Source organism: Schistocerca nitens, chromosome 4 (genome assembly GCF_023898315.1).
Source record: "Schistocerca nitens isolate TAMUIC-IGC-003100 chromosome 4, iqSchNite1.1, whole genome shotgun sequence".
Classification (NCBI taxonomy): Eukaryota; Metazoa; Arthropoda; class Insecta; order Orthoptera; family Acrididae; genus Schistocerca; species Schistocerca nitens.
This window is the reverse complement of record NC_064617.1, coordinates 190,573,403-190,598,580: the sequence shown is the minus strand read 5'-3', so window position 1 is coordinate 190,598,580 and position 25,178 is coordinate 190,573,403. Positions and strand designations below refer to the sequence as shown.

Here is a 25,178-nt window from a genome sequence, read left to right as displayed (position 1 = left end):
GAGGGCCACACTCAGGTTGGTATCCCACCACTACCTGGGACGTCTCCAGACATGTCTTCAGCCAGAAATCTCTTTGGCTGGAGCAGAACTGTATTCAGTAGTAAGTCCGTCTTCAAATCGAGCCCCAGTGGCCAGCGAGACGTGTCTAGAGACAGGCCGTATAGCAGTGGGTACCAACCTCACTATTGAGTACCACATGACACAATAACCAGGAGTGGTGGTCTGGGGTGCCATTTCTTATAGGACAACTTTGATTTTCACCAATCACACGCTTACAGAACAGTGGTACATCGACGATATTCTATGCCCCATTTTGTTCCCCTTCATGGCAAGCAATCCTAGGCTTACATTTCAGAAAGATAATGCCCGCCCACACACAGCGAGAGTTTCTTCTGCTTGTCTCCCTGCTGGCCAAAAACCTACCTCGGCCAGCAAGGTCCCTGGATTTCTTCCTAGTTGAGAACGTGAGCAGGACCCTCCAACCACGTTTGTGGTTGGGCAGGTATGTACTGACTCTTGCGGCGTGATATACTTGTGCCATGCGAAGTATTTAGCCTTTAACACTCGCCACGTCTCCACACAAGGGAAAAACACTTTGTACTTTTAATGTAACACAAGCATTATTATAGTAACATCTTTAAATTAATTATACGCAGTACCAATTGGACAGAATTGGGTACGGTATCCCTGAAGAGGACATCCAACAATTCTATCAATCAGTGCCAAGCCGAATAACTGCTTGCATAGGGGACAGAGGTCGACCAACGCGTTATTGACTTGCTCGATTTCTGAAGCTCTTTCTCTTGTATCATACAATTTTTCTGAAATTGTAATTTGTTTGTTTGTACATGTACATTATGTGTACTAATTTCCATCCCATTCGGATAATTCCTTAATGGAGCATCGATTTTATTTATGTTTTTATTTTTTGTCTTAGAATGTATGCGCTGATATAGAAAAATCGTAGGATACTTCCTAATATCGTGTCGGATCTCTTACCTGGCATTGTGCAGCTACACGACATGGCATGGACTCAACAAGTCGTTGGAAATCCTATGGAGAAATATTGAACCTTGCTGCCTCTATATTTCTCCATAATCGTGGAAGTACTGCCAGTGTAGGATTCTGTGCACGAACTGACCTCTCGATTATGCCCCATAACTGTTTGACAGGATTCATGTCGGGCGATTTGGGTCGCTGAATCATTCGCTCAAATTGGCCAGAATGTTCTTCAAGCCAGTCGCAAACAATTGTGTCCCGGTGAAATGTTTGGGAACATTAATGATATGTCTCCGTAAGCAGAAGAAACTAACGATCAAAGCCCGAAAACAATTTAAGGGACTGTTCAGTTAACCAAAACAAATTCTCCAAGCATAACACCAACACAAAGCAGTGATCCGTCTTCGAATCACAACTACATACAAGAATAATATAGAAAACAACTGAGATAATTTCCTACTAGTCTCCACCAGAGACTTCTCCGATATACCAAGCCTAATCCAGAGATCAGCGAGAAGATCCAAGCCAGGCTGCTGGGGCGGCAGCTATGCACGTGTGCTGGCGGTCGATGAACTGCCATGTGCGGCCGAGCGCCGGCCTTTATAGCGCCTCGGTGGATGAGTACCTCGGAACTATTTTCCATCACTTGGTTTGACGTGTGAAAATAGTTCCGGGATCTGCAGCGACCTCTTCCTTATGTTTATGTGGGTCGGTAGTGGCCCCTGGTGGCCGCTGGTGTGTTTGCTGTGTTGTTGTTGTTGTTGTTGTTGCGGCCGTTCATCAATATTGCCTGTCGGTTGTGTAGTGCTTCGGTGTGCCTGCGAAGCGGGCAACCCGCAGCTGCAGGCTGTCAGTTTGGTTGCTGATACTCTAGGCGCCGTGATGTCTGGTGGAGAAGGCCACCGCAGTTAACTTCATGAATAGCTGTAAATGATCTCCAAGTAGCCGAACATAAACATTTCCAGTCAATGATTGGTTTAGTAGGGCCATAGGACCCAATCTATTCCGTGTAAACGCTGCTCACACCAGCTTGCACAGTGCCTTGTTGACAACTTTGGTATTCGGCTTCGTGGGATCTGCGCCACACTCGAACCCCACCATCAGCTCTTAAAAACTAAAATCGTCACTCATCTGGTCATGCTGCTGTTTTCGAGTCGTCTAGGGTTCAACCGATATGGTCACGAGTCCAGGAGAGGCGGTGCAAGCGAAACCGTGCTGGTAGCAATCTGCTGCTGTAGTCCATTAACGCCAAATTTCGTCGCAACGGTTACGTTCGTCGTATGTCCCACATTTATTTCAGCGGTTGTCCACGCAGTTTTCCTTGTCTGTTAGCACTGAGAACGCTAACCAAACGTCACTGCTCTCGGTCGTCAAGTGAAAGCCATCGGCCACTGCGTTGTCCGTGATGAGAGGAAATGTCTGAATTTTGGTATTCTCGGCACACTCTTGATGCTGTGGATCTCGTAATATTGAATTCCCTAATGATTTCCGAAATGGAATGTCACATAGGTTTAGCTTCAACTACCATTCAGCGTTAAAAGTATGTCAATTGCAGTCGTGCAGCCATGCCTACGTCGGAAACCTTTTCACATAAACGATCTGAGTGCAAATGACGGCTCCGCCAATGCAGTGCCCTTTTATACCTTGTGTACGCAATAGTACCGCCATTGTATATGTGCATATCACCATCCCATGACTTTTGTCGCCTCAGAGTATTTGAATTTGACTCACGCTTTTCATGTGATATTCAACAGAGGGCAGAATATTTTAGGATGCCTTCTTTTTCATTTTTGGTTTTCATTCATTTATGAGGTGCGAAAAACACGAATATCGGTCATTCAGTTTTCAAATCGTTCAATAGGCCATTACTCCTCGCAGTGGACAAAGTTGCAAGGAAACCCACAGTCATATACCACTGTTCACTTACTACAAGTTGTTGTTGGCCACGAAAAGTCTAGAGATAACTTTGTTCACTGCCGACAACTCTCTCGCCCCGCACCGTAACAGCGCATTATAGACACGTTCATGTCCAACCGTGGTGCTCATTTGCACCAGTGAATGGCTCACATGTCTTTGAGTACGAGTTGTTCCAACTTGTTCTCTATGGAGAGACCCACATTTGTGAGTATTACAGTTGTAATCAACAGGGTTTCCTACAACAACTTAATTTGACAATGCAAATGAGGCAGGGGAAAAAATGTTGAAGAATAATTAACAACAAAGGAAAAAAATTATAGAGAGCTTCACCTTATTTATTATGCACATATTGTAACCATACGTTAAGAGTTTTTGAATCACAAGAGTAGCTATACATACAGGGTGTTACAAAAAGGTACGGCCAAACTTTCAGGAAACATTCCTCACACACAAAGAAAGAAAATATGTTATGTGGACATGTGTTCGGAAACGCTTACTTTCCATGTTAGAGCTCATTTTATTACTTCTCTTCAAATCATATTAATCATGAAATGGAAACACACAGCAACAGAACGTACCAGCGTGACTTCAAAGACTTTGTTACAGGAAATGTTCAAAACGTCCTCCGTTAACGAGGATACATGCATCCACCCTCCGTCGCATGGACTCCCTGATGCGCTGATGCAGCCCTGGAGAATGGCGTATTGTATCACAGCCGTCCACAATACGAGCACGAAGAGTCTCTACATTTGGTACCAGGGTTGCGTAGACAAGAGCTTTCAAATGCCCCATAAATGAAAGTCAAGAGGGTTGAGGTCAGAAGAGCGTGGAGGCCATGGAATTGATCCGCCTCTACCAATCCAGCGGTCACCGAACCTGTTGTTGAGAAGCGTACGAACACTTCGACTGAAATGTGCAGGAGCTCCATCGAGCATGAACCACATGTTGTGTCGTACTTGTAAAGACACATGTTCTAGCAGCACAGGTAGAGTATCCCGTATGAAATCATGATAACGTGCTCCACTGAGCGTAGGTGGAAGAACATGGGGCCCAATCAAGACATCACCAACAATGCCTGCCCAAACGTTCACAGAAAATCTGTGTTGATGACGTGATTGCACAATTGCGTGCGGATTCTCGTCAGCCCACACATGTTGATTTTGAAAATTTACAATTTGATCACGTTGGAATGAAGCCTCATCCGTAAAGAGAACATTTGCACTGAAATGAGGATTGACACATTGTTGGATGAACCATTCGCAGAAGTGTACCCGTGGAGACCAATCAGCTGCTGATAGTGCCTGCACACGCTGTACATGGTATGGAAACAACTGGTTCTCCCGTAGCACTCTACATACAGAGACGTGGTCAACGTTACCTTGTAAAGCAGCAACTTCTCTGACGCTGACATTAGGGTTATCGTCAACTGCACGAAGAATTGCCTCGTCCATTGCAGGTGTCCTCGTCGCTCTAGGTCTTCCCCAGTCGCGAGTCATAGGCTGGAATGTTCCGTGCTCCCTAAGACGCCGATCAATTGCTTCGAACGTCTTCCTGTCGGACACCTTCGTTCTGGAAATCTGTCTCGATACAAACGTACCGCGCCACGGCTATTGCCCCGTGCTAATACATACATCAAATGGACATCTGCCAACTCCGCATTTGTAAACATTGCACTGACTGCAAAACCACGTTCGTGATGGACACTAACCTGTTGATGCTACGTACTGATGTGCTTGATGCTAGTACTGTAGAGCAATGATTCGCATGTCAACACAAGCACCGAAGTAAACATTACCTTCCTTCAATTGGGCCAACTGGCGGTGAATCGAGGAAGTACAGTACATACTGACGAAACTAAAATGAGCTCTAACATGGAAATTAAGCGTTTCCGGACACATGTCCACATAACATCTTTTCTTTATTTGTGTGTGAGGAATGTTTCCTGAAAGTTTGGCCGTACCTTTTTGTAATACCCTGTATACAAGAATTACTAAACTACTACATATCAGCTTTTCATCACAGATCTCCAGCATAATGTAACACAAATGACAATAGCGATAGGCGAATATCAACGTCTTTTATATAATTATCATACCACTCCTCAGTGTTAGGAAATCTTCGAAAGGATGCTTGCAGGCGCATGTGGGACATGTTGATGTAACATAAGAAATTTTCTCTCGTTCCTCACTGCAGTCAGAAGATGGTGATGAAAAATTGCCACACTTGTGGAGAGTGTTGCACATCTTCCATGGCCCGTTCGCGTGTGATTCAGGGTAGCCCAAATTGCCCGAGGCTGGTGGTTTCTTCTGGATACAAAGCAGTTTCAGGCAATTTTATTGCCAGCAGGGGTTCCATTCTACATCTACATCTACATAGTTACTCTGCAATTCACACTTAAGTGTCTGGCAGAGGGTTCATCGAACAATTTTCATACTACTTCTCTACCATTCCACTCTCTAATCTCGCGTGGGAAAAAGGAACACCTAAATCTTTCCGTTCGAGCTCTGATTTCTCTTATTTTATTATGATGATCATTTCTCCCTACGTAGGTGGGTGTCAACAAAATATTTTCGCATTCGGAAGAGAAAGTTGGCGATTGAAATCTCGTAAATAGATCTCGCCGCAAAGAAAACCTCCTTTGTTTCAGTGACTGCCACCCCAACTCGCGTTATCATATCAGTGACACTCTCACCTCTATTGCGCGATAACACGGAACGGGCTGCCCTTCTTTGCACTTTTTCGATGTCCTCCGTCAATTCTACCTGGTAAGGATTCCGCACCGTGCAGCAATATTCCAGCAGAGGACGGACAAGTGTAATGTAGGCTGTCTCTTTAGTGGGTTTGTCGTATCTCCTACGTGTTCTGCCAACAAAGCGCAGTCTTTGTTTCGGCTTCCCCACAATATTATCTATGTGGTCTTTCCAATTTAAGTTGCTCGTGATTGTAATTCCTAGGTATTTAGTCGAATTGACAGCCCTTAGATTTGTGCGATTTAATGTATACCCAAAACTTATCGGGTTCTTCGTTTAGTACCAATTGCCACTTTTCGCACCATACAGAAATTCTCTCTAGATCATTTTGTAATTTGAATTGATCGTCTCATGATTTTACTAGACGGTAAATTACAGCGTCATCTGCTCAGATTATCACCTACATCATTTACATAAATCAGGAACAGCAGAGAGCCTATGACACTACCTTGCGGAACGCCAGATATCACTTCTGTTCTACTCGATGATTTACCATCTATCACTATGAACTGCGACCTCTCTGAGAGGAAATCACGAATCCAGTCACACAACTGAGACGATACTCCATATGCACGCAATTTGATTAATAGTCGCTTGTGAGGAACGGTATCAAAAGCCTTCTGGAAATCTAGGAATATGCAATCGATCTGAAATCCCTTGTCGACAGCACTCATTACTTCATGGTAATAAAGAGTTAGCTGCGTTGCACAAGAACGATATTTTCTGAATCCGTGTTGGTTATGTATCAATAAGTCATTTTCTTCAATGTGATTCATAATGTTCGAGTACAGTGTATGCTCCAAAATCTTACTGCAAATTGAGGCCAGTGATATGGGTCTGTAATTCAATGGTTTACTCCTATTTCCTTTCTTGAATATTGGTGTGACCTGTGCTACTTTCCAGTCTTTAGTAACAGACCTTTCGTCAAGTGAGCGGTTGTATATGATTGCTAAGAAAGGCGCTATTGTGTATGCATACTCTGAAAGGATCCTGATTGGTGTACCATCTGGACCAGAAGACTTGCCTTTCTTAAGTGATTTGAGTTGTTTCGCAACACCTAAGATATCTACTTTTATGTCACTCATGCTAACAGCTGTTCTGGTTTCGAATTCTGGAATATTTATTTTGTCTTCTTTCGTGAAGGAATTACGGAAAACTGTATTTAATAACTCTGCTTTAGTGGCACCAGCATCGGTAACATTTCCATCGCTATCGCGCAGTGACGGTATTGACTGTTTTTTGCCACTAAATTTAGAGCTTCCGTGAAACTTAGCCAGTCTTGTGGATTTTGCGTTCTTCTGAATTTGGCATGCTTTTTTCGTTGCTTCTGCAACAGTGTTCTGACGTGTTGGTGTACCATGGTGGGTCAGTCCCATCTCTTATTAACTTATGCGGTATGAATCTATCTATTGCTGTCAATATTGTATCTTTGAATTTGAGCCACAAGCAGATACAGGCAGCTGATCAGTTACTTTCTATTTTTATTGTATACTATGAATGAATTGTTGTTAAATTTTAATTTATTGCTGTTACCGTAATTTCATTCCTCATTTATTACTTCATACAAATCGCAGACAAATCTTTAACCTTTTAAAGCAAATGAAGCATAGTATTTCTTTGTAAAGTCACTTCGTAAAAATATTTCCAGTCTAGAGCTGGTGCCATTCTGCTCCACATCGGATGTCCGACAACGACAGCGATAAACTACCATAAAGAACCGGTGGGGACATGTCTTGGGCAGTGCACTCACACGGCACACAGCAAAAGGGACAGTATCGCCTCAGCAGTGCTGTACCAATTCTTATGCCATTTGTTTGCTGCTCGTTTCTGTCGACACTGATAGTAAAATAACACTGATCACTTTTCGCATTTTCTGTAATAATGATATATTTCAACCCTAAGCAAATTTTACAAACAATAATTTCTCCTTTTTTTAAAGAAAAAAGTTTACTTGAAAACGAAAAAAATCTTAGTACTGCTGCTGTGGCTAATTGATATTTCGGATTTTTTGCTCGGTTATTAATAAAAAAATAAAAAGCTGCTATAATCGAGACCAAGCGAACACAAAAAATACTGGTTATTCAGAACTAAAGTACCGGTATCGGTTTTCACCGACCGGTTTTTCCATCCCTGAAATGCCCTCTGCCATGCTCTTCATAGTCATTTACAGTGTGTGTGTGTAGACATAGACGTAGAACTAAGGTAGCGGAGTCAGCGCAGGCGCAGAATGTAGCGCTCTCCGTCCAGGGCGGCTAGAATCGATGTGCGCGCATTTCTGCCGGGGCGTGCGGTGCGACCGGTGCGACCACCACGAGCCGGCGACTCTTCTGAGCCTGCGAATGTAAGTCCGCGCGTCGCCGCTTGGCGGCGCAGCTGCGCCCGCAACTCTATACAAGCGCCACTGATGTAAGTTACTCCGTGTCTGTGCTCTGATCTTTCTTATGTCTCTGTACTCCTCGAGCAACTACTGTGTCCCATTTAGTGATGGGCTGAATCGAGAACTCTGCTCTCGATAGTCAAAAAGAACGAAATAAACACATGAGAATCTAGGTTTTTTACGAGTACAGTTAGATGCTAGAGGAACCCCACGCTTCAGCCTCGCAGCCGGTAGTATCTGTAAAGTTCTAGGTTCTCGGATGTTTATCGTGCCTGCGTCTGTAATGTGTGATTAATCAGCTGCGCCTCTAATAGCAACAGTGGCTATTCATGGCAAACCGAAATAATGAAATGAATGGAAAACTAGATAATAAAGAGCGCTGTATAGCATTTTTAATATGCCAATGAACATTTCGAAGCCACAGCTTCGTCATCAGGGTTTCTGTTGTCATGTAACCTTCACTGCACTGTCAACATGCCAGAAACGCGTATCTGTGAATTTTGTTGATTTCTTTTCTTATGACATCACAATGCACCAACTCCCACATGGTCAAGTTTTCGAAATGTAGATTATCATAGTTAAAATGCTACAAAGACCCCAGACGGATTTTCTTATTAAATTTTCCAAAATAGTTTTAGTTAATGAAGGAAAGCTACATCTCTTTGTGAAGTTAGTTTTCCACGTAACACTTAACTCTTCGCACGAAAATAAGTTAATTACTGTAAAAAGTGATTTTTTTCGCCTATTACAGTCTCATTTTTCACTAGATAATGAATTACTTATCGTTTCATTACCGGTCACCCCGTCACATACTAATCTGCGATGTAATATGTGGATAGCCCCGTTTCATACGCATTTATACATTGGGAAAACAACCATATCATTTGTTTTTCTTTTGCAGCGTAGGTTAAATAAGTTTTCTTAACTTACTTCAAGGATTACATTGAAACCAGGGGGATCCGTGCGAAACTTTCGCACTTCTGTAGTTTCAAATAATGACAGTATTTGGAATATGTGTAGGCATTGCTATAAGGGTAGTTGTGGGAATGAAAAAAAATCTTCAAAAATGAACCAAATTATGTGAAATTGTAGTCATGACTGTTGTCCGCCCCCGGTAGCCGAGTGGTCAGCGCGACAGAATATGAATCCTAAGGGCCCGGATTCGATTCGCGGCTGGGTGGGACATTTTCTCCGCTGAGTGACTGGGTGTTGTGTTGTCCTAATCTTCTTCATTTCATCCCCATCGACGCGCAGGTCGCCGAAGTGGCGTCAAATCGAAACACTTGCATCCGGCGAACGGTCTACCCGACGGGAGGCCCTAGTCATACTACATTTATTTATCATGAATGTATGATACATCCTTGCATATACATTTCCATGAGCTCAAAAATATGTTTTGTATTCGGAATGTTTGTCCCAACTTGTATGACGGGCAGAGATCGTGGACTGTTTCTAAGCTACATAATCTATAACTTTAACTCGACAAACATTTTCAGTTACAGTAAGCACGTTAGGCCGTAGCAGCAATAGGCGAATCACAATTCAAGGCAACAATGACAATGATCTTTGTGCTTTCGGAAAGTGTAATCGTTTAAAAAACTCAACTCGCACGACGGGCAGAGATAATGGACTGCCGCGTAGTCACCGTCATTATCTGTGACAATGCTGTCTACAAATTATTCAGTTGACAAGTACTTTAAAACATTTAAAATGGTATTCGTATTAAAATAATATGACAAGCGAGTCTCTTATTCGTAATTAACAAGTTAACTTCGTAAAATATAGGTATGAAGCTCGGGATCCATGATGCCCTTTCGTCTATGATAGTTACAAGTCTCTTATGTTCTAAAATTTTCCACAAACAGTAAGTTTTAGCCCAAAATATTATGTGATGTCAAAACCTGGTTAAAAACATTTCTACTGCTACCTCATTCATCCTTGCACATTTAGTATGTGTTGACGAAAAGGGGTGTTTACTTGGGGAATAATACATGTGGATCATATTAAGCGACTTTGGAACTATTTTTCCTAATATTTTATCCTTTCTCTGTTTTCATGATAATTTTCGGAAAATTAATGTAACAGATATTTTCAGAGTCTACAGGGTTGTGTTGATGCAAATGCAAAGTGTGCGTGATCCAATATTTTTAACACATCCTTCAATGTAATGTTCCCATCTCTGTAACAAGTGAACAAGTGGAAGCCGTTGGCCGAAGTTCAGTAGAGGCAATATTTTGCATTTCTCTAGATCATGTGAAAACCTGAATTTCGATTGTTGGATTGCCCAACAGCAGTACGGTGCCGCAGCTAAACATAGCGAAGCACCCACACTAATCGCTGTTCCTCATTGAAGAACTGCCAAGTAATGTTTCCTTATATCATGCGTATTACATCAGTGCGGTCTTCTTCGTTGGGTTTTTCTCCGGTAGCTGTTCTTATACCGTTTCAGCGGGAGGAGTCCGAATTGTTCCGAAACATCGCACAACAATATTAGTCTTCTAATTTATCAGTTTCGTAAATCAAAGGTGATATAGAGGGCTTGGAACAGTGTTTCCAGACAACTTCCGTCAAACGACATTACTGTTTCATTCTGCAGCGGAGGGCGCGTGGAACTGAAATTTTCTTCAGGAGTGCTAGCCCCGCAAGGTATACAGGAGAACTTGTATGTAGTTCGGAAAGTAGGAGGGAGAGACTGGCGGAAGTAGGGCTGTGAGATAATCGGTTTTTGTACTACAATGTTTTGCATTGACAGCTATAATGTCTTTCTCTTCTAGGCGATCAAGTTCCAGTTTCATGACACAAAAAGGTATATTGCGTACTTTACAGAATTTTGGCGCAGCATTCGGCTTCAACGTGATGGGTGCCTTGTAGCTTTTAGGGCTACTTGTTGCTTCGCAAAAAAAGTTATCTACTTTTTTAATATTTCGAAACAGTCTTTGAAATTTTTAGTTTGCAACATAAGTATGAATTTGATTTGCTCCTTCATGTATTGTGACGTGTATTGTATAAATCAAGACGCAAGAAATTTCTTCCACTACAAATCTGGCCTGTTTGGTTAATTACTTGTATGAAACCTCCGTTATAAATTGACATTTGTCTGGTATCCGTTGGTCGCTGTAGTTAAATAGCGAACTCTGGCATTCAGTTGACTTCGGCGATCTTAATTTCTTGTGCACCTGTAAATTAATTACAGAGATTGACGAACCTGTGTCAGTTTGAAATTTCAGTGACACATAATGTACGCTAACAGTCGCAGATAGAACCTTGTCATTCTCGGAAAAGTTAGCATTCATTTTATGTTTTATCCGTGAAAGTTGATTCAAACAAACAATCATTGTTATTGTGGTTAAGACCTTCACGTGATCAAGAACGTAATTTTCCTCTAGTTAATTTCTTATGACCTGTTGGTTCCATCGCGGTTTCATGCCCTTTGACTTCCATGAACAGCCGCACTCACGGCTTTGCAGGGTGGGCTGCTTTTGTGTATAAACACACTAGCGTCTTCGTACTGAAGCTCGTCAACTCATACTAGCGTTTGTTCACATGCTCTGATTAAAGGCAAACAGTCCTGCAATGTCGGATTAGACAAATTAAAAAGGGCTTTCTAAAACTCATTATCGGGAAGTGCATACTATGCACATCAAGAATGAGATAATCAGTTTAAGTGTATCGCCATGTCCACACAGAAATTCTCATTCTCTAGTTAAGCCCTGTAGCTGTACTGTTCTCTCTTTTTAAGCCTGAGTCTTTTCCTGCTTTACATTTTCAAATTTTATGTCATTATGTTGTGCCTTTTCATTTACTTTTATCTTTGTGTTATCATCAGCAACTGAAGAGCTAGCAACGTGCTTAAGTGTGTTAAGTTCATCAACGATATTTTTTTTAATCAGGAGAATGTCTAAGAATACTATCAGTCATAGCATGGAAAAATGCATCTTGTATTTCTAATGGTGGCGTGAAGTGCCATGAAAGATTACAGTTCTTGTTGTGAGCTTTCTGAAAATATTAAAGTAATGTTTTCCATTACTGGCAGATATTTTTAAATTCAGAAGGTTGATTTACCCGTTTTCTTTGAATTAAATGGTAAACTTAATACTGGCATGCAAAAGATTAAGCTGATCACATGGTTCATTTACGTTAAGTAGAAGTGTCAGCAACATATCTCCTGTAGTAGACTACACTGTTAAATAATTGCTATTGTTCAACAAGGAATTTATTCTCTGTGTTGTTGTTGCAGTCTTCAGTCCGAAGACTGGTTTGATGCAGCTAACCATGCTACTCTATCCTAGGCGAACCTCTTCATCTCCCATACATCGCTACACTCCATACTCATACTTTCAGAGAAAGAGTTCCTAACACTTAGATCTACATTATTGTTAACAGCATTCTTTTCTACAGAAAGCCTTCTCTTGTCATTGCCAGTCTACATTTTACATCCTCTCTATTTTGGCCATCACGAGTGATTTTGCTGCTACTTTAAGTGTCTCGTTCCCTAATCTAATCTTCTCAGTATCATCTGATTTAATTCGACTATGTTCCATTATCCTCGTATTGCTTTTGGTGATGTTCATCTTATATCCTTCTTTCAAGATACTGTCCATTCCGTTTTATTGCTCTTCCAAGGCCTCTGCTATCTCTGACAGAATTACAGTGTCATTAGCGAACCTCGAAGTTTTATTTGCTACTCCAAGTTTTTCTTTGGTTTCCTTTACTACTTGCTCAATGTACAGATTGAATAAAATTGGAGATAGGCTACAACTCTCTCACTCTCCCTTCTCAACCATGGACTCCTTTTCATGCCCCTCGACTCTTATACCTACCATACGACTTCTGTACAAGTTGTAAATAGTCTTTCGTTCCCTCAGATGGTTCAAATGGCTCTGAGCACTATGGGACTCAACTGCTGTGGTCATTAGTCCCCTAGAACTTAGAACTACTTAAACCTAACTAACCTAAGGACATCACACACATCCATGCCCGAGGCAGGATTCGAACCTGCGACCGTAGCAGTCGCACGGTTTCGTTCCCTGTATTTTACCACTGCTGTATGCTACGCCATATGGTTCATGAAAATGTTTAAGTTATAGCAAGAGTATGATAAACCATTTACTTGACAATAATAATTACGACTGAAACGTAAGTAATTTTGAGGCAATACAACTGTCAGATCAATAATTCAATAATTTCTAGATGACACAGTTTTCTACACTTTAGGACGTTATTCCTTGTCAAATCTATAGTTTCTTTGCAGGCACATTAGTGTACGAATTTGTCTACCAAGTGACTTAAGCTAAGCCCCTACTGCGATATCCACACTTTAGTATCTGCACTGGCGTGGCAGCGATGCCACGTTGCACTCTACTTAACTGGTCGACGGTGTCACGATAATAGCCCATGAGAGGAAAGAAAAACTCGCCATGTGAGTCAATCTGTCGGAAGCAGGAAGTTCAAATCAGCTAAGAAATGTGCAGGGATTAATCCAGCATGCAGTTGCCACGGGCGGCTGTCAACTGATTACAAGTCAACAACACTTGGAATGATATGCAAGGCATTAAGTACTTGAACTCAGCGTAAGCACTGGCCCACCCTGCTTACTACCGCCTGTAGGTAAATACACTATTGGCCATTAAAAATGCTACACCACAAAGATGACGTGTTAAAGACGCGAAATTTAACCGACAGGAAGAAGATGCTGTGATATGCAAATGATTAGCTTTTCAGAGCATTCACACTAGATTGGCGCCGGTGGCGATACCTACAACGTACTGACATGAGGAAAGTTTCCAACCGATTTCTCATACACAAATAGCAGTTGACCGGCGTTACCTGGTGAAACGTTGTTGTGATGCCTCGTGTAAGGAGGAGAAATGCATACCATCACGATTCCGACTTTGATAAAGGTCGGATTGTAGCTTATCGCGATTGCCGTTTGTCGTATCGTGACATTGCTGCTCGTGTTGGTCGAGATCCAATGACTGTTAGCAGAATATGGAATCGGTGGGTTCAGGAGGGTAATACGGAACGCCGTGCTGGATCCCAAAGGCCTCGTATCACTAGCAGTCGAGATGACAGGCATCTTATCCGCATGGGTGTAACGGATCGTGCAGCTGCGTCTCGAACCATGAGTCAACAGATGGGGTCGTTTGCAAGACAACCATCTGCACGAACAGTTCGACGACGTTTGCAGCAGCATGGACTATCAGCTCAGAGACCATGGCTGTGGTTACCCTTGACGCTGCATCACAGGCAGGAGCGCCTTCGAAGGTGTACCCAACGACGAACCTGGGTGCACGAATGGCAAAACGTCATTTTTTCGGATGAATCCAGGTTCTGTTTACAGCATCATGATGGTCGCATCCGTGTTTGGCGACATCGCGGTGAACGCACATTGGAACTGTGTATTCGTCATCGCCATACTGGCGTATCACCCGGCGTGATGGTATGGGGTGCCATTGATTACGCGTCTCGGTCACCTCTTGTTCGCATTGACGGCACTTTGAACACTGGTCGCTACATTTCAGATGTGTTAAGGCCTGTGACTCTATCCTTCATTCGATCCCTGCGAAACCCTACATTTCAGCAGGATAATTCACGACTGCATGTTGCAGGTCTTGTACGGGCCTTTCTGGATACAGAAAATGATCGATTGCTGCTTTGGCCAGCACATTGTCCAGATCTCTCGCCAATTAAAACGTCTGGTCAATGGTGGCCGATCAACTGCCTCGTCACAATACGCCAGTCACTACTCTTGATGAACTGTGGTATCGTGTTGAAGCTGCATCGGCAGCTGTACCTGTACACGCCATCCAAGCTCTGTTTGAGTCAATGCTCAGGCGTATCAAGGCCGTTATTATGGCCAAAGGTGGTTGTTATGGGTACTGATTTCTCAGGATCTATGCACCCAAATTGCGTGAAAATGTAATCACATGTCAGTTCTAGTATAGTATATTTGTCCAATGAATACCCGTTTATCATCTGCTTTCTTCTTGGTGTAGCAATTTTAATGCCCAGTAGTGTACATCCGTCAGTGTGTCTGGCCATGCTACGCATTTGCGCGACGTCTTTGTTAGGTTTCAACACTATTCCTCAGTGCTACCTACAGAAACTCTTCTGCCTCCATCACGATATCCGCTGACGGGTATACTAAATCACGACCCCCTCCCCTCCCCCCCCCCCCCCCTGCAATGGCCACATAGGACTCTGGCGAAAACCGGAGAAGCTGTCAGAGACCTTGGTACTGAATGAGCCTCTGCAGTAGGCAACGCCGATGCCTCTGTCTCCACCGACCGGCAAAAGGTGGTGGTGGTGGTTAGTGTTTAACGTCCCGTCGACAACGAGGTCATTAGAGACGGAGCGTAAGCTCGGGTTAAGGAAGGATTGGGAAGGAAATCGGCCGTGCCCTTTCAAAGGAACCATCCCGGCATTTGCCTGAAACGATTTAGGGAAATCACGGAAAACCTAAATCAGGATGGCCGGAGACGGGATTGAACCGTCGTCCTCCCGAATGCGAGTCCAGTGTGCTAACCACTGCGCCACCTCGCTCGGTACCGGCAGAAGGGCATGGATGATAAGCCAAAGCTGTCGGCAGGGGAGGGGGGGGGGGGGGGGGCGAGGGGCTTACATCTCGTCAGCAGTGGAGATGAGGCTACCTTCATTGGCAGCAGGGGGAGGAGATAGGAGGTAGACGAGGAGTGCTGATCAAAATCCGTGGGCTCCAGATTAGCAGGCATAGCTACATGTTTGACTGGGGCCCGAGGCTGCAAGTGAGGAGGACAGTGGGTTGACTGCATGGAGGGAGCAGCAATGGGGAAGCACACCACTGGAAGTGGGAGCCCGCATCTGGATTAATGTCATTACCAACCCTACCACTTGGCTGACTAGAAGACAGTGGTCATGATGTCCCAACAGGGCAGGATGCAACTGATTTGAATGACACATCAGCTGCTCCACATCGACATTCGCCACAAACAATTTCCGAGGTTTGTGGCCCACCATGGCAACTTCAGCAGGAAAACTGGTGGGCCGTGGTGCGCCATGGCATGCGACTCAGGGTGCATCAAATCCAGGAAACCCCGCAGCTTGTGTACATGCAAATGTTCTGCTGGACTGTACCCATTGACTGGAGTTGCCCAGTATGTAGCCAGAAAACTTGACAATGGATCACCACGGAAAGTGACAGTTACTGACTTCTTCATCAGGGTCTTGAATACTGACAACATACAAACAGTGGCAGTCGATGATGCAGACGACACTTGGCTATGTAAGGGAAATTGGACACTGCATCGACCACCAATAACTACATGCTGCACAAAAACGGATCCACAAAATCAGAGTACATTCTATCGCAAGGGTGCTCCAGGACTGGCCAAGGAGAAAAATGGCACAGCATTACAGCTTGGTTCTGTGCGTGGGCGTGCAAGTCCATGCCATATGTTCAATTTCATCATCGATTGCCAGCCAGCAGATATTTTATTGGGCCACTGTGTCCATATAAGTCATACTATAGAGTGATGCATGCAGCAATTGGAGTATGTGAGGGTGCAACCAAAGGAGGAGGGGGGGGGGAGGCGACCACTCAACAGCATTGCTCCTCTACGGCTAGCATGAGGACCATCTGGGCAATGTTGAGTTGATTACGTACCAGAAAAAACATACGCCATGCTGGATCAGCACTTGAAGAGACACGCTCTGCCTAACCCATCTAGACCAATGAAAGGATTTTCTGGAAAAATGGGTCAGCAGCTATGGCGGTCACGACCTCTTGTGCTGTCAATGAAAGATCCGACAGGGTTTGCCGAATGGCTTCATCTAACACGAACACAAGAGCCTCCTAGCGATTGAACTCCAGATAGGGCCCACCTGTAGCCATGGTACCACTTCAGCAGAGTAGTAACGAATGTTGTAGCCATAGTTACTGAGAAAGAGGGCCCACCTCTGCAGTCGGTAGGCATTCCTATTGGGCACTATGGAACGAGGGCCAAATAAGGACAGCAATGGCTTGTGGTCAGTGATGAGGAAGAGCTTGTAACTCCGAAAATAATAGCTAGTGTCTCCTTTTCCAGCTATGACTAATCACGCTGCACTGCAGAAAGTGTCTCTACTGCATTAGCGATGGGCTGCTGGGTGCCATTTGGATTCTAATGGGGTAGGACTGCACCAGTGCCAATTGGGACATGCCAGGGTTAAAGGTTCACCTAGCCACTGCTTGAGAGACTGAAAAGCCCATTGGCAATGTGCCGACCAGACAACGACCTTCTGTGGAAGCCATTTCACAATATGGCAGATGTGCACGGCCCGGAGAAAGAACTGAGAGTAATACGAAATGTTACCTAAAAAAGACTGCAACTCCTTCAGGTATTTAAAGGCTGGCAGGATTACAGTGGCTCTGATCTGGTTATATGCCAGGACAGCCGCTCTGAGTGGCCGCGTTGTTTGAAGCGTCATGTCACGGATTGCGCGGCTCCCTCCCACGGAAGGTTCGAGTCCTCCCTCAGGCATGGGTGCGTGTGTTGTTCTCAGCATATGTTAGTATAAGTAGTATGGGAGTCTAGGGACCGATGACCTCAGCAGTTTGGGTCCTTAGGAATTCATACACATTTTTATGCCAGGACAAGGACATCTTTGCTAATTAGATGTTCCAAAAATGGGGAGAAAAAACTGCACTTTTCCAGCTTGGAATGAAGGCCATCCTCCAGGAGGCATTGGTAAACCGACTGAAGGCTTCGTAAATGCTCATCTCTGGTAGGACCCATTACCCAGACGTCATAAAGATAACTGACACAACAGGGAATGTCCTGAACTGACTGCTCCAAATACCGTTGATTAATTCCAGGCACAGATGGGGTTCTGAAAGGGAAGTGATTAAAATGATGAAAGCCCAAAGGTGGTGCTGAGGACCAAGAAAGTCTGAGAGAATGCGTCCAGAGGCAACTGCAGGTAGGCAGAGCACATGAAGAAAGGAGCAGGAGGAGATTGGTCTTTAATAATATCCTGTCGATAACGAGGTCATTAGAGGCGGAGCACAAGCTCGGATTAGGGAGAAGGAAAGCGGCTGTGCCCTTTCGAAGCAACCATCCTGGCATTTGCCTTAAGCAGTTTAAGGAAATCACAGAAAACGAAAATCCACCTGCTTTGGATATGGATATGAATACGCAACAAGTTTCGCGTTGACTGTCTGTGAAAATCTCCGCAAAGGCTCTCGGCGCACGTGAAGATTGGTAGCGCGGAATTAGCCGAGCGGTCTGGGGCGCTGCAGTCATAGACTGTGAGGCTGGTCCCGGCGGAGGTTCGAGTCCTCCCTCGGGCGTGGGTGTGTGTGTTTGTCCTTAGCATAATTTAGGTTAAGTAGTGTGCACGCTTAGGGGCTGATAACCTTAGCAGTTAAGTCCCATAAGATTTCACACACATTTGAACATTTTTTTTTTTTTTGAAGATTGGCAGCGCTGCGATGGCACTGCGCCGGAATCGTCAAAGGTGTCAACATAAGGCAACTCGGCGAACGGAAGCCACCTGGGGTACCGCACGGTACACCAGGGACTGTCTGTCACACACACACCTAATTGCACCATTCACTTCCGTGGCAGATGTCACTAATGCACGCTTGTGCGTTGGCGCTCGACCCGGGGGTAAGCCAGTTCGAATCCTGGTGGTGGCGCAAAGTTCTTGATCACCAGTCTTTGCGCCAGTCTCCCGAGCGTTCTGGCTATTTGGCTCTGAGCACTATGGGACTCTACTGCTGAGGTTATTAGTCCCCTAGAACTTAGAACTAGTTAAACCTAACTAACCTAAGGACATCACAAACATCCATGCCCGAGGCAGGATTCGAACCTGCGACCGTAGCGGTCTTGCGGTTCCAGACTGCAGCGCCTTTAACCGCACGGCCACTTCGGCCGGCCCGAGCGTTCTGGTTTAAATACCAAACCACAGTGTTTCATGAAGTGAGGACATGTGACACTGTTGGTGGTGATCCATCTGTCGGATGAGGACATCAAGCTTGGCGGTCTCCTTGATGCTGTTCATCAGGAACAGACTATACGACGGCACCAGGTTTCGGCCTCTCTCTTGTCTCATCATCATTTTCGTCATCACGCAAAATAAACATTACACTCACACAGTACACATATATAGTATTACAAATATTGTAATGAAGCATGTTGCATAAAAGTAAACAAAAACCAATGACCAGAAATGACCTCCCTTGCCGCCGTCATCAGCTCATGCAGTTCCGCGGTGCTGAGCGGACAGTCACGTCCTGAATTAATAAGTCTGCGAAGAGGCAGCATATGTGGGAACCTCAGAACGGCACTTGCACGAGAGACCCTGCAAATCGGCGATCCAGGCCTTGTATGACTGACTGCCCCGCCACTCGTGGCACTGCTTAAACTGCAACCATGCCGCCACCACATGTGTTTGATGTCTGAAATACTGCGTCAGCAACCGACAAAGCTCGTCAAAATGAAGTTTCTCGAGATCAATGGAGAGCTTCAAATTCTGGACAACTTCGCATAAATCCATGCTGCTGGAAAACAACAAGGCAGCCTTATCAACTGGAAGGACGATGTGCCTAAACCGGCAGTGCAGCAAGAACGGGCACAGGTAATTCTTCCACCTTTCCGTAGACTCATCGAAACTAGCAAATGGCGTTGGGGGTGGTAGGGGCAGAGAAGGAAACTGCACAATGAGTGCATAGCCCACTGCTAGCAGAGCCATTGAGTGATGCATCTCTGCATTCTGTTTCATCAGCCCCAGCATCTGCACCTGCTGTTACTTTTGTAGATGCAACTGTACCTGCCAGCGTTGCAGAAATGCCAGGTTCATGGTGGCTCAAAAAAAATCAAATGGCTCTGAGCACTATAGGACTTAACATCTGTGGTCATCAGTCCCCTAGAACTTAGAACTACTAAAACCTAACTAACCTAAGGACATCACACACATCCATGCCCGAGGCAGGATTCGAACCTGCGATCGTAGCGGTCGCGCAGTTCCAGACTGAAGCGCCTAGAACCGCACTGCCACACCGGCCGGCATGGTGGCTCAAAATTAACTCCAGGAGAAGGGGAAAAATAGGCGAATCACACTGCTTTAGTATCTACACTGACATGACAACTACTACATTACGCTGTCGGTGCAGGTACTTCACTAGCCGACAGTGGCTCAAAAATAACCAGGGAACTAAAATCCATGAGAGGAAACCAATTGTTGCTATGCGAGTCAATCTATGGGAAAGAGAATGTCTATAGAGACGTACATGGGAAAACTCAGTATGCGGCTGGTATAGGTGGTTGTCAACTGAATGCTAGGCAACAACTCTCGGCATGGCGGGCAAGGCGTGGTCCACGGTAGTTGAACTCAACGTAAGCTCTGGGCCACTCATCATACTTCCTTCCACAGGTGAACACCTCCATCAGTGGCTCTGCACATATTACACATCGTGTGTGCCCTCCGTGGCAGGTTTCTGCACTACTCTGCCGCGCTACCAACACCGGCTCTTCTGCCTCCATCGCCATCTCTGCTTGTGGGCATAGTACACACCTGCAGCTAATTTAATTAATTTTGCGGCACTTTTAATCATGTAATTTTTAGAAAAAATGTAGTTTCAATAATAATTTTATTCACCTTCTTGCTAATTAAATAACGTGGACTGCCAGTGTAGTTCACAGTAGGTCCTGTTGGGTGCCTGTTACGTGTGTTTACGGTTGACAGCATTTGTGTCAGCATTCCAAGTGAGGCAGCACAATTAGGAGACTCGAATGTGGAAGGGTGGCGCTTCAAAGCCCTTTGCGACCATCCAGTTTTAGGTTTTTTTATGTCTCCTCCCCCCTCCCCCCCTCCGCCCCCCCTCCCCCCAAAATACAAAGGTGGTTCCTGTGGTGTCACTGCCAGACACCACACTTGCTAGGTGGTAGCTTAAATCGGCCGCGGTCCATTAGTACATGTCGGACCCGCGTGTCGCCATTGTGTGATCGCAGACCGAGCGCCACCACACGGCAGGTCTCGAGAGACGTACGAGAACTCGCCCCAGTTGTACGACGACGTTGCTAGCGACTATACGGACGAAGCCATTTCTCTCATTTGCCGAGAGACAGTTAGAATAGCCTTCAGCTAAGTTAATGGCTACGACTTAGCAAGGCGCCATTAGCCTTAAATAGCTTGTATATAAAGAGTCACTTGTATCGCCACAATCTCCAGATGTCTCATCAAGAACGATGTATACAAGGATGTATTAAATGTTAAGTATATTCCAAAGATACGTATTTTCTTTATCACATTCATTAAGTCTCCTGTTTCAGACCTCACTCCATCCTTCGTGAGTTAGCGCGTGCATCTTGGCCGCCTCTTTCAATTAGTGTGCGTAGTGTTGGCAAGTCTGCCGACACTACAGTTCCTTTAGAAAGGACATTCCCGATTTCCTTCCTCATCCTTCCCGTATCCGAATTTGTGCTCTATCGCTAATGACCTCCTCATCGTTGGAGCTTTGAATCCTAAATTCGTTCCTTTGTTACTTTTGAATACATTAAGGGAGTGGCAGTGATCAATGTGTTACAAATAATTACTATTAAAAACAGTCTTGATCACGATTTATTTATCAAGGTGACCGGTTTCGACCACTGCTGTGGTCATCTTCAGGCCATTGAGTAGGAACCTCTTACTGTTGGAGAATCACTACTGATTCTCCAACAGTGATTCTCCAGCTAGTGATTCTCCAACTAGTGGTTCTCCAACAGTAAGATGTTCCTACTCAATGGTCTGAAGATGACCACAGCAGTGGTCGAAAACGGTCACCTTGATAAATAAATCGTGATCAAGACTTTGTTTCTGACGGCGCTGTCTCTAAGATGTCATATTTAGCTACAAAGTCCATACTTTGATTGCATTCATAAGGGACTATATTTATTGTTTCTATTACTTTACACTGAATCTTTAAAGGGTTACAATGTTGTAGGTTTCAAAGAAAATCTTAAAATAAGAGCTACACTTTGTGCATATCACCACGGTCTCTTGGAACAATCAAACATCATCAGAAATAATTTACTTTTATAAGAATTTCTAATGCATTATAGACAAATTTCATGCATTAAGCTGTATTTTTGTCGGAAAACTAATTTACGTAGCTAATTGTTGGCTTTTTTTAACGGTGGATAACACGACTCTAAATTTTTGTTTCTGCTGTTGTGTAACTAAACAAGGTAGGTCAGTGTAATCAGCTTCATACCAGTGCAGTCCCTATCCTCTGTCTCAACACAGAGGGCCTACGTATTATTGGCTTCTCGTCTGCCTAGCACTGAATCAGTAAAGGTCGCTGGAATTGGAAGTACTAATATGTTGATTCCTCTTACTGCAAACTTTGGTGATCAAATCATACCGTCCGCCATAGATGTGACGCTGGAGTCGCTACTGCTTAATGCTGTGCTGCACTTAGGTGACAAGTACAAGGGTCACTCCAAAAGAAATGCATACTATTTTTTTTTAAATCCATCTTTTACTCTACATGTTTAAAAGTTTTACAGTGTGTAGATACATCCTTTAGGAACAATATTTTCATTTCTCCACATAATTTCCATCCCTCTGAACTGCCTTACGCCATCTTGGAACCAGCGCCTTCATACCCGCACGGTAAAATTCTGGACCAACCTGTTGGAGCCACTGTTTGGCAGCGTGCACAAAGGAGTCATCATCTTCAAACCTTGTTTCACGAAGAGAGTCTTCCAGTTTCCCAAAAAGATAACAGTCACATGGAGCCAGATCAGGACTATAAGGCAGGTGTTTCAGTGTTGTCCATCGCTTCCATGGTTTTTTGACTGACATGTGGTCGTGCAACAGCAAAACATCCTGCTTTTGCTGATGTGGTCGAACCCGACTCAGTCGAGCTTGAAGTTTCTTCAGTGTCGTCATATATGCATCAGAATTTATGGTGGTTCCACTCGGCATGATGTCCACAAGCAAGAGCCCTTCGGAATCGAAAAACACTGTAGCCATAACTTTTCCAGCAGAAGGTGTGGTTTTGAATTTTTTTCTTGGGTGAATTTGCATGATGCCACTCCATTGATTGCCTCTTCATCTCTGGTGAAAAATTATGGAGCCATGTTTCATCACCTGTCACAGTTCTTCCAAGAAATTCATCTCCACCATTCTCGTACTTTCCAAAAGTTCGCTGCATACCGTTTTTCTTGTTTCTTTGTGAGCCACTGTCAACATCCTGGGAACCCACCTGGCACAAACCTTTTTTAACGCCAACACTTTCAGTATTCTGCAAACACTTTCTTCCCCTATCCCAACGTAGTGTGACAATTCGTTCACTGTGATGCGTCTGTCAGCAGTCATCAATTCGTTAACTCTCTGCACAGTGTCTGGAGTGTGTGCAGTATGAGGCCTGGCACTGCGAGGACAATGCTCAATATTACCGTGCTCACTTTCATCATGTAACCAGCTTGCCCACCGACTAACTGTACTGCGATCGACAGCAGCATCTCCACACACCTTTTTCAACAACCTCTTGTTGATTTTTCTCACTGTCTCGTTGTCACAGCACAGGAATTCTATGACAGCACGTTGCTTCTGACGAGCGTCAAGTGTAGCATCCATCTTGAAGACATGCTGTGATGGCGCCACTCACGGGAACAGGTTGAACTAAGTTTGAAAACAAGCGGGAAGGATGTATCTGCACACTGTAGAACTTTCACACATGCAGAATGAAAACTGTATTTTTACAAAAGTAGTGTGCATTTCTTTTGGAGTGCCCCTCATAATTTACAGGAGTAAGTATCATTTATACGTGACCTCTTAGGCCAAAGTGTTCCCCTTGGTCTGACACATGAAGCAGTCCCGTCGATGACGAGCCACACACACTAGCGACATATCACTAGCAATCTCAGCAGGGCGCCTACAGTGAGTCGCTATCTTCGATCTTGCTACATATCAGCGATTTACCAAGCAATTCGAAGGAATATTTTGAACATCACTATGCCGGGAAGCTCTGTTATATGAATATTATCAGCTATGTTTAACGACATAGCATACAGGGTGTTAGGGTGTAAGTGCAGATATTTTTACTGGGGGCTCAGGACAGTGTAGGGAACAACATTAAATAAGTATTTGCTTCATTTGCAGACTAACAATTGTACCTATTAGGAACAGTATGTTTTTAGATTGGTTAGTACCTCTAAGTACATATAGCAGGAGAAAGCCATTAAACTTATTTTCCTCTGGTCAGGTGTTGAAGTTTGGGTGCAAATATGCAAAACGGAGAGTCTATACTGACAGGCGTAGTCGACTTAAGGGTGCATTTACGACCATGCATAAACAGGGCATGCATCTCATATGAAAAGAAATGTATTGATCAGTAAAATTTATATAGTGTACTTATGTGAAATTGAAATGACGTATAACTAATTTTAAATCTCGGACCAGATTGTATGTGAAAAAAAATTTGCATGTGCTTTAGTGCTACAAGATGAGACTCCCAGCTAGAACATGGGATTCGCAGATGATAATGGAGACACTTTGCAGTATATTTCTCCATGCTACGTCACTTTATAAATTACATTTTCACCTAACACTGTATTTTACATGCAATTTTACATGTACTGATAGGATAGCTTTCAATATCTGTACTGCCCTCTATCTTTCGGCCTGATAGCTGATAGAATAGAGGCGTGTGCCCTGAAATCTTTCTAAAATGTTTTTACAGAAACTATTCGGCAAAAAATTTCACTTTTGCTTTATTTGTAACTTTATATCTTAAGTTCATTGTGATGTGCCCATCATTTCGTTAAAGATCATATGTACGTAGAAGTAAGACATTGCGCGAAATTCGAAAAAGCTTGTAATGAAAAATAGGGGTCACTGTGATTTTGCATTTACTGCATATTGCACAATATACTACTGTATATGAAATGTAGCTAAGATATTGAATTTTTCTTGAGACTCGGGTGGAGGTTTCTATCTGTCACCAGTCTTGAGAAAATTGATGTAACGTAGCACACTCATTTCCTGTCGTGCCAAGCCAGCGATAAAGCCACAGTGAAATATTCGCAACATACCTCATATTTCATAAACGGTTTCAGATATCGAATGAGATTTTGGCAAATGATAGCACGCAAAGAGGACAGTGTTTTGCCATATGATTATTATGCAAA

The 25,178-nt window shown here is 44.0% G+C and overlaps 1 protein-coding gene across 1 annotated transcript in view; it reads left to right on the top strand.

The window, feature by feature from the left end:
* The first annotated feature begins 7,958 nt into the window (after window positions 1–7,958).
* LOC126251675 (uncharacterized protein PF3D7_1120000-like) overlaps window positions 7,959–25,178 on the top strand; it is a 293,336-nt gene continuing 276,116 nt past the window's right edge. Inside the window, exon 1 of the mRNA XM_049952254.1 lies at window positions 7,959–8,007. The gene's annotated coding sequence lies outside the window, so the exon portion shown is untranslated. The remainder of the gene's footprint in view (window positions 8,008–25,178) is intronic.